The following is a 15,683-nucleotide window of genomic DNA, read 5'->3' on the forward strand; positions in this document are numbered from 1 at the left end:
AAGCAGTTGAACTTCAAAGGCTGGAGGCTGAAGATAAGGAGCGTCTTGTTCAGTTTGAATCAGAGAAACAAGCTAGACTTCAGGCTATACAAGACAAACGTAGAAAACTTGAACGACTCGAAGAAGTCAAAAAGCTAAATGCTGCTAAAGCTAGAGTAGAAGTCTACGACCAAGCAGAAGTTTCCCTCATACAAGGTAACACTGAAAGAGTAAGTACTTCTCAAAAATTTCCTTTGACAAAGTCATCATCTATGCTTCAAAGACCAAGACCTCCTGTGATTCCTAAGTCTTTTCCAGCCCCTGTTCAAACACTTGATGCCTCAAGTCCTCCATTTATTCCACAAGCAATCACATACCAAATGACGACACCCCTAACAACCACGACTCATATGCAAGACAGTGCAAACTTTGTTAGTATTTTAGCAGAAGCCATAAGTGCTAATCGTCTTCCAACACCTGAGCCCGCAGTTTTTACTGGAAATCCTTTGAAATTCAAAGATTGGCAAGTGTCTTTTCAGACACTAATAGACAAAAAAAATATACCAAAGAATGAAAAGCTGTTCTACCTTCAAAAGTACGTAGGCGGTTCTGCAAAAAAGGCTGTAGAAGGATTTTTCATGCTCGGAACAGAGGCTGCATATGACTCAGCGTGGCAGATTTTGGAAAAACGATTTGGTGATCCATTCATCATAGGGAAGTCTTTCAGGGATAAACTCTACAGTTGGCCAAAAATAAGTTCAAAGGATGCACATGAACTTAGAGAATTTGCAGACTTCCTCCAGAGCTGTGAAAAGGCTATGTCACATGTAAAGACCTTGGAAGTTCTCAATGACTGCAATGAGTGCCAAAAGATCTTGCTCAAACTTCCAGATTGGTTAGTTTCCAGTTGGAACCGCAAGGTTATGGAAACCAGAGAAACCTTTCACACGTATCCAAGGTTTAAAGAACTAGTGGACTTCCTCTCAAGAGAAGCAGATCTTGCTTGTGATCCTGTATTTTCAGTACAAGCATTAAAGAGTGTGGAAGGAGAAAAACCCAAACAACCAAAATATATACCAGTTCAAGCTAAGACTCTGTTCACAAACACAACAGAAAGAAGTAACCCACCATGTGCATTTTGTAAACATTCAGGACATTTCATCGCAGAATGTAAAAAGTTCTGTGAAAAGAATTTGCAAGACCGTGTTAAGTTTGTGCAAGCAGAAAGGCTCTGTTTTGGCTGTTTGAAGGCTGGCCACCAGTCAAAAAGGTGCTACAAAAGAAGTACATGTGGAAAATGTCAGAAGAAGCATCCCACCTGTTTGCACAATGATGACTTTAAAGAGCAGCAAAGGTCAACACTTCAAAATCCAAAGGATAAAATAACAGAAAATGAAAACACGAAGAAAACCACTGAAGCAGCAACATCAAACAGAGTGATACAAGAAAGTCAAATTTCACAAACCTCCTCCATAGTACCAGTTTGGGTATCATCCTCAAAGGAACCAGATCGAGAGATTCTTGTTTACGCATTATTAGACACCCAAAGTGATACTACTTTCATTTTAGATGAAGTAGCACAAGATCTCAACACCCACAAGGAAAATGTAAGTCTGCGTTTGTCCACAATGTCATCCAAGTTAGCAAGTATTTCATGTCAAAGGCTAACAAACCTACAAGTAAGAGGATACAACTTGGAAAGAAGAATCTCACTGCCACCAGTCTTCACACGAGAATATATTCCAGCAAATAGATCACACATCCCAACATCAGCTACTGCTCTAAAGTGGACTCATCTGGAAAAGTTGGCTGACAAGATCCCACCTTTGCTGTCTTGTGAAGTCGGCCTTCTTATTGGGTATAACTGCCACCAAGCCCTTCAACCAAAGGAGATTCTGCCTGGTAAAGAAACTCAGCCATATGGTCAACGAACTGATCTGGGCTGGAGCATTGTTGGCTGCTCACAATCCTCAAGTGATTGCGTTGACTCTATAGGAGTCAGCCACAGAATAATAGTCTGCCAAGTAACACCGTCTGCACAGTCATCAGTTGAACTCAGGAGAGAAGTAAGCTTTGCATGTCAAACTCAAATAAGAGAAATCACTTCAACAGAAATTATCAGAGCATTAGAGTCAGATTTCTCAGATCAAGCATCAGATGTTAATCAAGTCTCTCAAGATGACCTTCTCTTCTTGTCAAAGGTAAAGGCAAGCATCAGGCAGAAAGAAGATGGCCACTATGAACTCCCACTGCCATTCAGGGAGGACAAGCCTGAGCTTCCAGATAACAAAGGTTATGCACTGCACAGGTTAGCCTCATTAGAGCGACGGCTGCGAAAGAATGAACAGTACTTCAAAGATTATGTTCATTTTATGAATGACATAATATCAAGAGGAGATGCTGAAAAGGTTCCACATTCTGAGTTGGATAACCAGCCTGTATGGTACATTCCACACCATGGGGTTTACCATCCACACAAGCCAAGTAAGATCCGTGTGGTGTTTGACTGCTCAGCTAGATACAAAGATGCCTCTCTAAATGACCATCTTCTTACTGGGCCAGATCTCACAAACACCTTAGTTGGTGTGCTTTGCCGGTTCAGAAAAGGTCCAATAGCTATCATGTGTGATGTTGAACGGATGTTCCATCAATTTCATGTTGTAAGAGACCATCAAGACTACCTCAGGTTCTTGTGGTGGGAAAATGGAAATCTAAGCTCCGAACCTGCAGTGTATAGAATGAGAGTACACCTGTTTGGAGCTGCCTCATCGCCAGGCTGTTCTAATTTTGGACTCAAATATTTGGCATCACAGGGCCACGGAACCTTTAGCAAAGAGGCTATCAATTTCATTCAACGAAGCTTCTATGTTGATGATGGCCTAATAAGCTGTGAAACTCCATCTGAAGCCATACATCTGGTGAATGAGGCAAGAGCTCTATGTAGAACTGGGAATCTTCGTCTCCACAAGTTTGTCTCTAACCACCCAGAAGTCTGTGCTGCAATACCACCTGCAGAACGTGCACAGAGTGAAGACATAAACATGGCTCTTGGTGAACTTTACATCGAGCGTGCTTTAGGTGTCCAGTGGTGTGTTGAAGTTGATGAATTCCAGTTCAGAGTTATTGTCAAGGACAAGCCCATGACAAGAAGAGGAGTTCTTTCAACAGTTGCTTCAGTCTTTGATCCCTTGGGATTTGTAGCTCCTTACATATTGCTTGGGAAGCAAATTCTTCAAGAGCTCTGTAAAGAGAAAGTGAGCTGGGACGAAGACCTCCCAGAGCAAATCAAGTCTCGATGGGAGTCATGGCTGAGAGACTTATCCCAACTGCCAACAATCAGGATACCAAGGTGCTACATATCTTCAAGCTTTGGCAAGTTCATACAGTATGAACTCCACAACTTTTCAGATGCAAGTTGTAATGGATACGGATCCTGTTCATATCTCCGAGCAGTAAGTGAATCAGGAAAGGTGTGTTGTTCACTTGTAATGGGAAAGGCAAGGGTGGCCCCCACCAAGCAGATCACCATACCAAGACTGGAGCTGTCAGCGGCAGTAACCTCAGTTCGGAACAGTGATACTGTCAAAGAGGAACTTGAGATTGAAAATTTGGATGTGTACTTCTGGACAGACTCAAAGGTTGTTCTTGCATATGTGAACAATGATGCAAAGAGGTTCCACACCTTTGTAGCCAACCGCATTCAGCGCATAAGGTCGAGCTCAGAACCAAAGCAATGGCATTATGTCAGTTCAGAAAACAATCCAGCTGACCATGCCTCAAGGGGGTTAACTGCATCACAGTTAAGAGAATCTAACTGGCTAACGGGTCCAGATTATCTCTGGCAACAGACACTTGAAATGCAAGTTGGTGAAGAGGAGATGGTGGGAGTTTTGGAAATATCCGACCCAGAGCTTCGCAAGTCTTGTGTCAACACTGTGAAAACAGAAACGGGTTCAGTTCTGAGCCGCTTCACCAAGTTTTCAGACTGGTCTAGAGTTGTGAAAGCTGTTGCCAGGCTGAGAAGATTTGTCCAAGAACGTAAGGGAGTACAACCAAGATCAAATGAGACAAGCAGTCTTGAGGAAAGGCGACAAGCCGAACTGCTTATAATTAAGTTGGAACAAAGAGAAGCCTTCGCAGAAGACATAAGGAAATTAAAACAAGGAAAAGTCAACTCTCTTAACAAACACAATCAGTTATACCGTTTAAATGTTTTTCTTGATGACGACGGAGTCCTCAGAGTTGGAGGAAGGCTTTGCAGATCAACCCTGGACTTTAGTGTAAAACATCCAGCTATACTTCCCAAAAGGTCTCATGTATCATCCTTGCTTGTGAAACACTATCATGAGCGTGTTTGTCACCAGGGCAGAGGAATGACCATGAATGAACTGCGAGCAAATGGGATATGGATAATTGGATGTGGAAACATGGTCTCCTCACATATTTAATAAAGTGTGAAATGTAGGAGATACAGGAGAAATACAGAAGTTCAGAAGATGGCTGATCTGCCAAGAGAGCGGACGGAAACAACCCCTCCTTTTACATATTGTGGCCTTGACTGTTTTGGTCCCTTTATAGTAAAGGATGGAAGGAAAGAATTAAAAAGATATGGCCTCTTGTTTACTTGCTTGTGCTCGAGAGCTGTTCATATTGAGACACTGGATGATATGACGACTGATGCTTTCATAAATGCATTTCGAACCTTTGTGGCAATCAGAGGACCAGTTCGCCAACTAAGGTGTGATCAAGGCACCAATGTCATGGGAGCCAGAAAGGAGTTTTCTGAGTTGCTCAAGAAAGTGGACCCAGAACGTCAAAGGGCTCTTGGTTGTGAGTTTGTGGCAAATTTCCCATCTTCAAGTCACATGGGTGGAGTTTGGGAGCGCCAAATAAGAACGATCCGAAGTATTCTTGCAGTCATGCTTGACAAGACAGGAACCAGACTTGACACTACATCTCTGAGAACTTTTCTCTATGAAACAATGGCTATAATCAACAGCAGACCATTAACTGTGGAGCACCTGAATGATCCCACCGGACCAGAGCCTCTTACACCAAACCATATACTGACTATGAAATCTTCAGTCATACTGCCTCCTCCTGGACAGTTTTGCAGAGAAGATTTATATCTGCATAAAAGATGGAGAAGGGTGCAATTCCTGGCCAATGAATTTTGGCAAAGATGGAAGCGAGAGTATTTGCTAAACCTTCAACAACGTCAGAAATGGCAAAACTCAACACGAAACCTGAAAGTGAATGATATTGTGATTCTACAAGATGAAAGCACACCAAGAAATGAGTGGAAGCTTGCTAGAGTCTTACAAACCTATCCTAGTCAAGATGGCATCGTACGAAAGTTAACTCTACTTGTCAGTGAGACTACACAGAATAAAGGAAATTCACACACTAGACTACTGCATTTAGATAGACCTGTTCATAAGGTTGTAACGCTTGTAGAAGCAGAGTGAGTAACCAAAGCAGTAGTGGTTTGACATGAAAATCCCATTTATTCTTCATAGGAGTGATTTTGGTGGGAGTGTAAATGCAGCTGAAATTTATATATTTTATTGAAGTTCATGGGTTGTGAAACGTTTAATAATTGGTGATTTAATTTTTATTCCTTTGGAGTGTACAGTGAATTTTGTTTGATTTTGTTCAGAAGAATTGTATTATTCTCGCGAGAATTTGAGCCTTTTATGTTGGCCGCAGGTGAGCACGGTCTTTTGCTCACGAGGTTGCAATAATTAGGAGTTCAAGCTGGGAGAAAGAGCTGCAAAAAGAAATACCTTGGACTCAAAGAGACTCTTTTACTTGACAAGCGGAAACGAGGTATTTGTTATGCTTGTTTTGTGTTATTTTGTATTGTTTATTTTCTCCTCAAACATGTATAATGTTTTGTTATAGTTTTCACGGCGTAATGAAGGCGTAATGAAGGCGCAATGAAAGCGAAGGCACGCAATGTCCCACAAGAAGTGTGATGACCTGCAGAAGTACAAATAAACGCCCGTTGTAAACCGACCTGTGTTGTCATGAGAAGAGTCACAGCTCTGATCTGGATCTTTCCAACATAAAAGAAGGCTTCAGAATTAGCTTTTTTACCAAAACCTCAAAATACAAAAACTAATGTACACTTCAAACAATGCATTATTGTAATCTATTGTTAATCTATCATATTTATCTATTCTTTTGTCTTCCTCCCAATGTTATCAACTTATATTCATACTGGCAATGATGTTTAAAAAAACAAGGGGGTAAAAAAGCTTGGTTTATTTCTTTGTATAGAAATACTATAACAAAAGTTAAAGATTAAAGTATTATTTCTTTTTTGATTTTTCTTTGAAAGACTGGCACTTTAAGCCTATGGTCAATTGAACTTACAGTCATGCTTGTTTAAAAAAAAACAAATTATTATAATTAACTATTATTAATTATTGAATTTAAAATAAATTGAAAAATTGCAATCCCAGTGACTAAGGTAAGAAGGTGGGATTCACCCTCGGACAGTCTGCCACTGAAGGGCCACACAGAGACAAACAACCACACACAAACTAACAGACACAGTGGCAGACTTATCAGTTTGGGGGTCTCAGGCGAACAATAACAAAGGTTCTCTGCAGCGGTTGAATTTACCATGTTTTTTTAGAAATCCTAACCTAGGGTAAAACATCCATCAAATTACTTATTCACTGGTCTACTTTAAGACAGCATTAATTAAGAATCCAAATGATATGATACTCATATATAAAGCAAAAGCACATTTAAATGTTAAACAATTGTATTTCAATCAAAATTACCTTTAAAAATAATTTTAATTATTTGAATGCGCCAATTTTTTCCCCACTTACTTTTTAGTAGGAGTTCACAGTAGTTTTGTTGTTGTTGTTCATCTTATCTTATTAGAAATTTATCATAAGATTTGGAGAGATATCAAAGATATTTTTATTATAAATGTTATACAGCATTTGAGATGAAGATGAGATATGAGTGAGGACAAAAATCTCTCCTTAAAGGTGAGCAATGTTGCATCAACTAGTTGCAAAACAAACTGCATTCTGCAGTTCAGCGGGTTTATTCTATTCGATTATATTCAAACTTTATTTCTTTAGTTCTGTGATGCACCTGTGTCCAACTCAAGATTGTCTGCTAGCTCAGTTGCAATTGTTTCAGAACAATAAAATCCATGTACACTATAGTCTTGGAAAAATTCTGTCACGTCTGGGATTTATTTTCTTTTGACTTTAATTCTACCTTTTCCATTCACATTTGCTCAGAAGAAACATTTTATAACTGATTGTCTTTACAAACAAATTCTCCCTATTTCTTTTGAGCAATTTGATACTGAAAAACAGACGCTAAATGGTTAAAGATGGAATTACAGTTAAAGTATTTAAGAAAAAAAATCTTGTTGTACTGACTGAGCATTAAAACGCTCCAACCTGTGATGCCAGATGCAGGCATCATTGCCACGCAACATTAGTTTTTAAAGATAGACAACAGGTTTTAAGCAGTTCTGAATTACATTTGCTGTTTCAAGTGTTCATTGTGTTAATCTCCAATTTAAACTACAACACAAAGGCTGTTGAGCGCTCACATGCATCCTAAGTGTCCACTTGACAAGCTGTTGAGTGGGTGGCTTGATTTAAGAACATCACATTGAATTGTAGAAAAGCTTCACTTAGAGTGTGCACAAGCTCCACCTGACTGACACTACTCCAAAATGTTTCAGCTTTTATTTTAAATGTAAAAAAAAATGTATCCATAGACTTTGTACTGTATCTTTAAACGGGTTTTTTGGATGTCAGCCCATAGACATTCTACACGTGCAGACGCCTCATTACGCACTTGAGAGTGATCCAGCATCGCCGCCATATTGGATGGGTCCTCTCTCTAGGCTAGTTCCACTTTGTAACAATGAATGAACAAATTCTGTTTGTTTTTGTGCTAACGACGGGTTCTACAACTGGCTCATGGTTGAAAGCACATCAAGTGGGATTATCCTTTACAAGTAGGTTTGAAGAATATTTTTGACCGAATGCTAACGGCAGAAACTGTTACTCCCTCTTATCTCTTGCTGTTTTTGTTGCTTCCTAGGAACATAGGGTTACGGAGGCGATGGGAAGTTGTAGTAAGAATGAAGGGTTTTGGTGGAAAGGTGATTTATAGTGAGCACTACAAGCCAGAGGATTTTGACAGGATGAGTCAAATTGTCAGACTTAGAGATGGTCCAACTTCATCATCGTCTTCAACTTGTCATTTCACCTCCAAACAGTATGTGATTTTTTTTCTTTTACCCTGCATGCAAACAGTGAGGCCTGTAATTCATATTTGAAACATGAGGTAATATTATACTTTGCTAAACATGTGTTAACCTTCTGCTCTTTCTTCATGTGTTGGAATTGCTGATAAATGATTTATTACCAGAGGTGGGTAGACTATCCAAAAATTGTTCTCAAGTAAGAGATGCACTACAACTATTTTAAATTCAAAAAGTACCTGTCCGAAAAGTTAAATGAGACTAATAAAGTGCTTGATAAAAAGTAAAAAAAACTAACATCAGATTTTTTTTTTAAATATGTTAATGGGCAGTTAACAATATAGCGCTGAGGGCAAATTCTGGTATTTTAAAGACCAGAATGAAAAACATGAACAACAAATTCACAAAAGGACACATTTTATGCAAACATTTGTTTTTTTTATATTTTAGCAACACTCACAGAAGGTGGTATTCATGTTTGCTTACCTACTAGAACATATCATATTCAGGATTCTGACTTTCCCTAATACAAATATTTGCAATCTAACAATGTTTGGGTTTATTTTTTATTAATATTATCTTTTAGGAGGCTGGAATAAAAGTCCCACGACAGGGCATTTCCATTTCCAGACATTTTCCACCATCTGATGGTCTGTTGTGAAGTCTTACCGAGTGGGTCAGGGAAGGTGGCCGTGCAGAGGAGACTGTGTCCCTTTCAGCTGAAGATAAGATATCTGCTTTGATGTCAGAGGAAGATCTCCCGTCCCTCCATTTTTTCAGCTAATCCTACTATTATTATTAACAAAGATTCCAAAAGTTATCAATACACGCTTATTCAAGCAATGCAAAAATAACAAAAGCAATATTTTTAAATGAAATGAAAACAATAACAATAGAAAATCTGTTAGATTTTGGATTGCTCTAGTGTTTTGCTACCCTTCCAAAGTTTTTTACCCCCCCCTATAAAATGTCCTAGCACCGCCGCTGTCTCCCTTCCCCATTCAGAAAATATTTCCACATTCATCTGTGAACACAGATACCAAACCTACCCACCTGTTTTGGTGGTCTTGCGGAATATGACCTGGTCTATATTTGTTTTATTTGAATCCCACTGCTCAGCTCTGTACACTGCATGCTTATGGACTAACTACAGGGCATCTAGCATGCAAAGGCTGCAGGTGGAATATGAAGATACCCTCAAGGTTTTTACTAAAAAGACCACGGTGGTGCAGCCTGAGTGAAGCGTTTATTAGGAGTTAACACTCTCCAAGCTCTGAGAATTGAATCATTTTAAACCTCACCGATACAAGCACAGTAATCTTCATCCCAGTCCCCAATTTAGAGGTACTGGTAAGGATGCTTCTTTAGGTTTTTAAGATTATAAATTGCATTGTACTTGCCTCTTATGTCTATTGTCTTTTGTTTCTTGTATTTTTTCATTCATCCATTTTTATTGTACTTTTATGAATGCATTTTTTATTATTCAGTATGATGTTTTTTATGATGTTGACATTTGGACCTTCAGTTTCTAATAAAATGTATTATCATTTTAAAGTTAAGCTGCATCACAACACGAAATTAACTGTCCTGAAGTTACAGTGCCAGAAGACACAAAAAGTTACCTCAAAATAGTTAGTTAGTTAAAGAGCCTATATTATGCTTAAATTATATCCATATATTGTTAGGTACCGGGGCCAGGGCGGCTTTTGTTTTGTTCAGTTCACTTCCGGTTTTATTGTGACATTTCCGGTTACAGGTTCCTCATCACACTTGTCTTTACGTTCATTCATTGTTCGCACCTGGTTACGCATCTGTTTCCCATTCACTGTTGTGTATATATTCTGTGTGTTGTCCGGTACTTGTCACCGGATCGTTTTGATTACTACTTCGAGTTCGAGTTTAATTATAATTAAATCTTTTGAAAACCTACCTTCTGGCGTCCTGCGCTTGTGTCCAAACACCCATCCTGACATATATGTGATAATATATTACCTTTGGCACATTAAGGAGGGAATTTTTAAATATATATGAGTTATTTTCGCGAGCTCAGTTTATACTTAGGAAGAATAGAAAAAGACTCAATCTCTGAGGCACCGCCTTTCGCTCCTTCAGGGTGCCGCCCATTTAATGACATCAACCCAGAGCAGCGTGTCTGCGTTTTGCCCACAAAAACAAACAAACAACAGAACTTTTGCAAAGATAGATGTGCATAGTGTGGAGTGTTTTTGCCAATCGCAGCTAGCTCAGCGGAGAAAGTGGGTGTGTGGGTTAGCCTGGGAGTGGTGCTGGCAGCGCAGAATCTTCTTGAAATAGGCTGTTTCTCACTTTGTGAAGTCACAATGTGAAGAGCCACTCGTTTTCGTGGATTAGGAAGGGCTGGTGCTCAGAGCGCAGGTTTTTAGGGGAATACTCAGAAACCGCATCAGGGTTGTTGTTTTTTTGTGAGAAATTAACATTTATTATACACTTTAAAGCTCAACAATTTGATTTAGCATGATAAAAGCCTTTTAATATATTGTTGACTACTGTATGTATCCACCTACTTAGATCAGTGGATGGCATATCAATGTGTGTTATTTTGTTGATGGAAAATTATAAAAGAGATTATACTTTCTGTTTATTAAAAATAAAAATTCCTCAATTTTATTAGGATGCCATACCATGTCTGATTTTGTTTAAACACATTCTAAAAGTTTGTTTTCAAAGGTTTTGAGCTCGCCAGCCCCTTTCAAAAAGACAGAGAGAAGTAAAGAAACAAATTTGAATATAAAATTTTCTTCGTCTCATTAGAATATAAAATGTATTTGTTATGTTTATTAACAGGACATACATCATGTCATGTTTTAGAAGAACATTGTAATATAGTTTTTTGTAGTTTAGTATACAGCATTTTCAGTAGAAGAAATTGCACTGGAGGCCCATTGGGACCCATCCGAGACGGCAGCCGCATTTATACGTCAGTTCCAAATGGCAGTCGATGAGTCGTCTACGTATAGTGTCTGTCAGCCCTCAACACTAGCTCAATATCTGGAATTTAAGACACAATCTTACATTGAGAGAACATTTTTGTAAGTGAATGTTCTTTCACCAGTGATTTATTATTTTTTTTACGTGCAGCAATATTTACCTTATAAGTTAAAGTACTAAAATTTCACCTAGGAGTGTGAAATTTGCTCTTCACATTTGACCCATCCCGTGGAGCAGTGGTGAGCTGCAGACACAGCCGCGCTCGGAAAACATTTGGTGGTTTTACCCCCCCCAATCCAAACGCTTAATGCTGAGTGTGCAGGGAGGCATTGAGTCCCATTTTTAGAGTCTTTGGTATGACACTCTACCACTACACTCTACTACATTCTACTTTAAATTTGGTAATATAATTTAAGTACATGAGGGCCCAGCCTCCTTTGAGTAAAATCTGTTGCTACTTTATACACTTTTGGACTTCGGCTGGCGCCAGTGTTCGGCAGAAGAGCCGCCACCTGTGTATGTATGTGTGTGCATGGGTGAATGGGAATGTAGCTGTAAAGTGCTTTGGGCCTTCAAGGAAGGTAGAAAAGCGCTATACAAGTAAACACCATTTAGCATTTTGGGTGCTCTTGGGTCTTTTGCCCTGTAAATGACTCTATAAAGAACATATTTTCAAAAGTAAAATTACTGCACTAAGTATTTCTCAGAGTTGTTTCTGGAGCAAATAACTTACCTGCTGGATGTTTGTATTCCTTATTGTAAAATAGCCTAATCAGTTTTTGCACATAACAGCCACGAACTAATCTACATGTTTGTGGTCACAGAACACCCATGATTTGTATTCTGCTCAAAGGTCTGTGAATCTGTTTCCTGTGAGAAGCTGAATATTAAGTACCAGTGCCAGTGGTTGTGATTACCAGCCATGAGCAGCCACTCAAAATGGATTATGAATGTTTCCTGCTCTTCAATCTTTTTGTTGCAAGTAAATCCCTGAATGCTGTCAGCATCACTAAATAAGATGCTTTGTCAATCCAAATCACCTGAGGTTTTCTTTTTAGTACATCCTGAAACAAGTTCCAAGCAAATGATTCAGCATTTAAAACACAAAAATAAATATTCAAAAAGAAACATTTAGTCTCTATTTCGTCCATATTCACTTAAACATATCCTAAAAGTATCCAAACATCATTATTTTGAAATGTTTTTGTCTACATTTTCTCAATATACACTATTTTAGTGCAATATATAGGGACTATACTATATTTATTGCAGCTTTTTGTGTCACTCATAGGGTACTCATCAATTAAGCCATCACTAAATAATTACCCACCTTTTTTCTCAGCCAATCCCAATTATATTATTGCTTTAAGTTCATGGACATTTAATTCTACATTCAAGGTTTTACTGGCACACCTCCTCCATCCTAGTCTCCACTTGGACCAATACCATGATGGGGACTGACCTCAACTACCAGCAGCGTCTAGGCTCTGAGGATTATCCATCTGCAGTCTGAGTTTATCCCACCAGTATAAAGACATCATCAGCCCAGAGCCTAACCACCAAAAGACCATGGACTATTTCATGCATAATTTTTGTATCAAAAAGGAATTGTGATTATTCACATTCCAAAAAACTCTCTTTATTGAAATATAGGCTTTTAGGGGTTAGGGGACATAGCCTAACACCATCCCTGGCTCACAAAGCACATGAGATAAGCGACATCAAAGCTAGTTTATCTGCTTGTTTGGCTTATACAGCATTTAACACCCAGTAGCTAATAATAAAATGGCTTTTACCCTTTTTAACATTCACCCTGCAGTAGAATTAAAACTTACACTGCATCCTTGTCAGAAATGACATACTTTGCACAGACTACACCTACTTTGTAAAATAAAGGGCTAACAGATTGTTGCCACAGAGCTTTGAAAAAATAGATTCAAATCTTTACTGATGTCTTTTTGTCACCTCCTGTTCTTCCTCACTGTCACATATTTAAAGAGACAGAAAGAATCAAATCAATACTTGGCAGGTGATTTTTGTTTTTTACACAAACACAATAACAGCAGTTGGTCCAAATAACAATGTCTGTATTTTTATACACTTCATTATGTTTCAAGTGAGTCCAAAATATGTTAGGTTTCTTTCCCTAGTGTTGTTCCTGATATGACGTTTCTACAACTGGCACAAGAAACTGTGTCATAAGATCTGGTGATAGTTTTGAAACTACAGTATAGGAACTTAGCATTGTGAGCAGAAGCACAGACAAGATGGAAAATTTGACAAGTAACCCTTAACCCATAATCCTGAGAACACTGACAGGTGATGAATACGAAGAAGAAGAAAATGAAAGAAGATAGGTTCAACACAAAAGCTAACTGCAGACACAGATCGTCTGTCTGATAACTGTTAGATCATTGTCATATAGAGATTTTGCTGCCAAGAATAACATTTAAAAAACAATTCAGAAAGTAGAGAATTACACAAGTTTTATCTATGTTTCTGTGTTGGTTGAAACAGGTTGTGTAGCATTTATCTAAGAGGTCAATGTATTACCCAACAGCTTGTGTCGTTTTTTTGTTGTTGTTTCTTTTACAGTATGAGATTTTACTGGATCACTGTGAATGACCAGCCTAAATACTCAGCCAGCATGACTGCATGGATCTGCAGTACACACATTCAAAGCAGAGCTAATAGCAAGCAAAGATGCTTTTCTCGCAGCAAGTAAGCCAAAGCACATTTGATCACAACTGGGCCTGTCAGATATGAAACTATTTAATAACTGAAGCTTGTCCTGAAGCATGCAGCTGGATCTCTAAACGTCATGCAGAACCATATAAAACAGCTTCTCAGAGTTAATATGTTTCCTGACACTCAAGAAAACAAAGAGTGGGTGGAATATCCATTCCAAGAAGCTTAGAGGTACCACAAGATGCATGACCATATTCCTGCTCGTGTAAACATGCTCTGTCATGTTGCCACAGGTCTCCTTTCCACTTCTGTCACTAAAGTAACTGCCTGTTCATCTGCATCTTCCCTCAAATGTGTGTTTTTGCTCTCCTCATCCGCCTGCCCAGCTGATGCCTCTGACAGCAAAGAAGGTCAATAATTTTTTTTTTTTTTTGAAAAGGAACAAATAAAAACCAGCAGACTATGCAGCTCAGAAAAGATGGACGTTAAACAATTGGCATAGACACTTTCAAACTAACTTTGACTGACAGTAAACTTTAGAACAATAATGTCATTGGGCAACCTTTTGGTGTGAACACAGTTCAGTGTAATGCCGTGCATAGTTCAGCCATATATGCCATATTAGTGTTGTATTTTTCAAATTTTAAATTACTACAAAATGTATACAGTCAGGGTCAGAATCTTACCACTGAAGAATTCACTTTCTGTTGAAAGGTTTTTAAGAAGACTAACTTCTGTGACAGAAGTGTCAGATTGTAAATTACATAGCAGTTTGTCGAAAAAACTAAAAGATAAAAGATAACATCCAAAGACGTCTGTCATTGCCGTTAATTGTCTAAAAGGAAGAAAACATAGTTTGAAAGTGTTACAGCAGGCATGAAACTGTAGGGTTTGTTAGTGCAACCTTTAGCCAGGCAAACATACTGTAAATGTGATCAACACACAGCCAACTAACTTAATCAGTCATTTGGCCTAATTTAACAAAATTTAAGACATAAATTAATGGAAAAAAAAAACCTTAATGTCTTTATTACACCTATTTCTTGTTTCTTCTTCTCTTTCCCTGTAACCTGTATTACCTTTGTCTCTGCTCAGTCTCTTGTTTCTAAGCAAATGCTCGTCTTTTCTAGTGTTATTGCCCTAACTTCTAAATTTCCCATCTCTTGTCTTTCAGGGTCATAGTATATTTCCCTGGTTGTTCACTCACAAGATTATTTCATGTTGGGGAGCTGGCCCTCCAGTAGAATTAATTGCATCAAAGACTGATAATAGAGACAAGAGAACAGGGAGGGAAAGCTCAGATTACATTTGAGGTTCAGCTAGATAAATAGTTTCAACTAACAACAAGCACCACCTCTAATATCCTTCCAGCTCTTTTCACAGCCCATCTCCTGGTTTCTTGTCTCTCTGCAACAAAGCTATGTTGCACTTCTGACACATTATTTTCTGCTCTCTGCCCCTAACCTTCAAAAACAAATCTGTTTGCTGGAGGCCATGTGTCGGCCTCTAATGTGATGATCCTTCTCTCTAAAACCCATAAAAAAACATATTTATATGGACTCTTTGTCAGTCTGTCTTTTTCTCAAAATGAATTAAAAAATGTAATCCATGGGATTTCACTCTACTTTCAAATTTACACTAACTTTTTTTTCTTTTATTCTACCAAGTGAGCAGAATCATATGTTTACCGTCCAGACAGTCACAGAAACTGTAATTGATCCTACCATCACATGGTTCGATCAAACCCTTTAGAACTGCCTTGGATCTGTACATTAGGTCATTTTGGGTTGACAGT

The 15,683-nt window shown here is 38.5% G+C and overlaps 1 long non-coding RNA gene across 1 annotated transcript; it reads left to right on the top strand.

Moving 5' to 3' along the window:
• The first annotated feature begins 5,136 nt into the window (after window positions 1-5,136).
• On the top strand, window positions 5,137-5,997 carry LOC110014256. Its single transcript, XR_002289376.2, has 2 exons — window positions 5,137-5,808; window positions 5,884-5,997. It is a non-coding gene; the product is annotated as an uncharacterized LOC110014256 (long non-coding RNA).
• The last annotated feature ends 9,686 nt before the right edge of the window (window positions 5,998-15,683 follow it).

Source organism: Oryzias latipes, chromosome 15, assembly GCF_002234675.1.
Source record: "Oryzias latipes chromosome 15, ASM223467v1".
Classification (NCBI taxonomy): Eukaryota; Metazoa; Chordata; class Actinopteri; order Beloniformes; family Adrianichthyidae; genus Oryzias; species Oryzias latipes.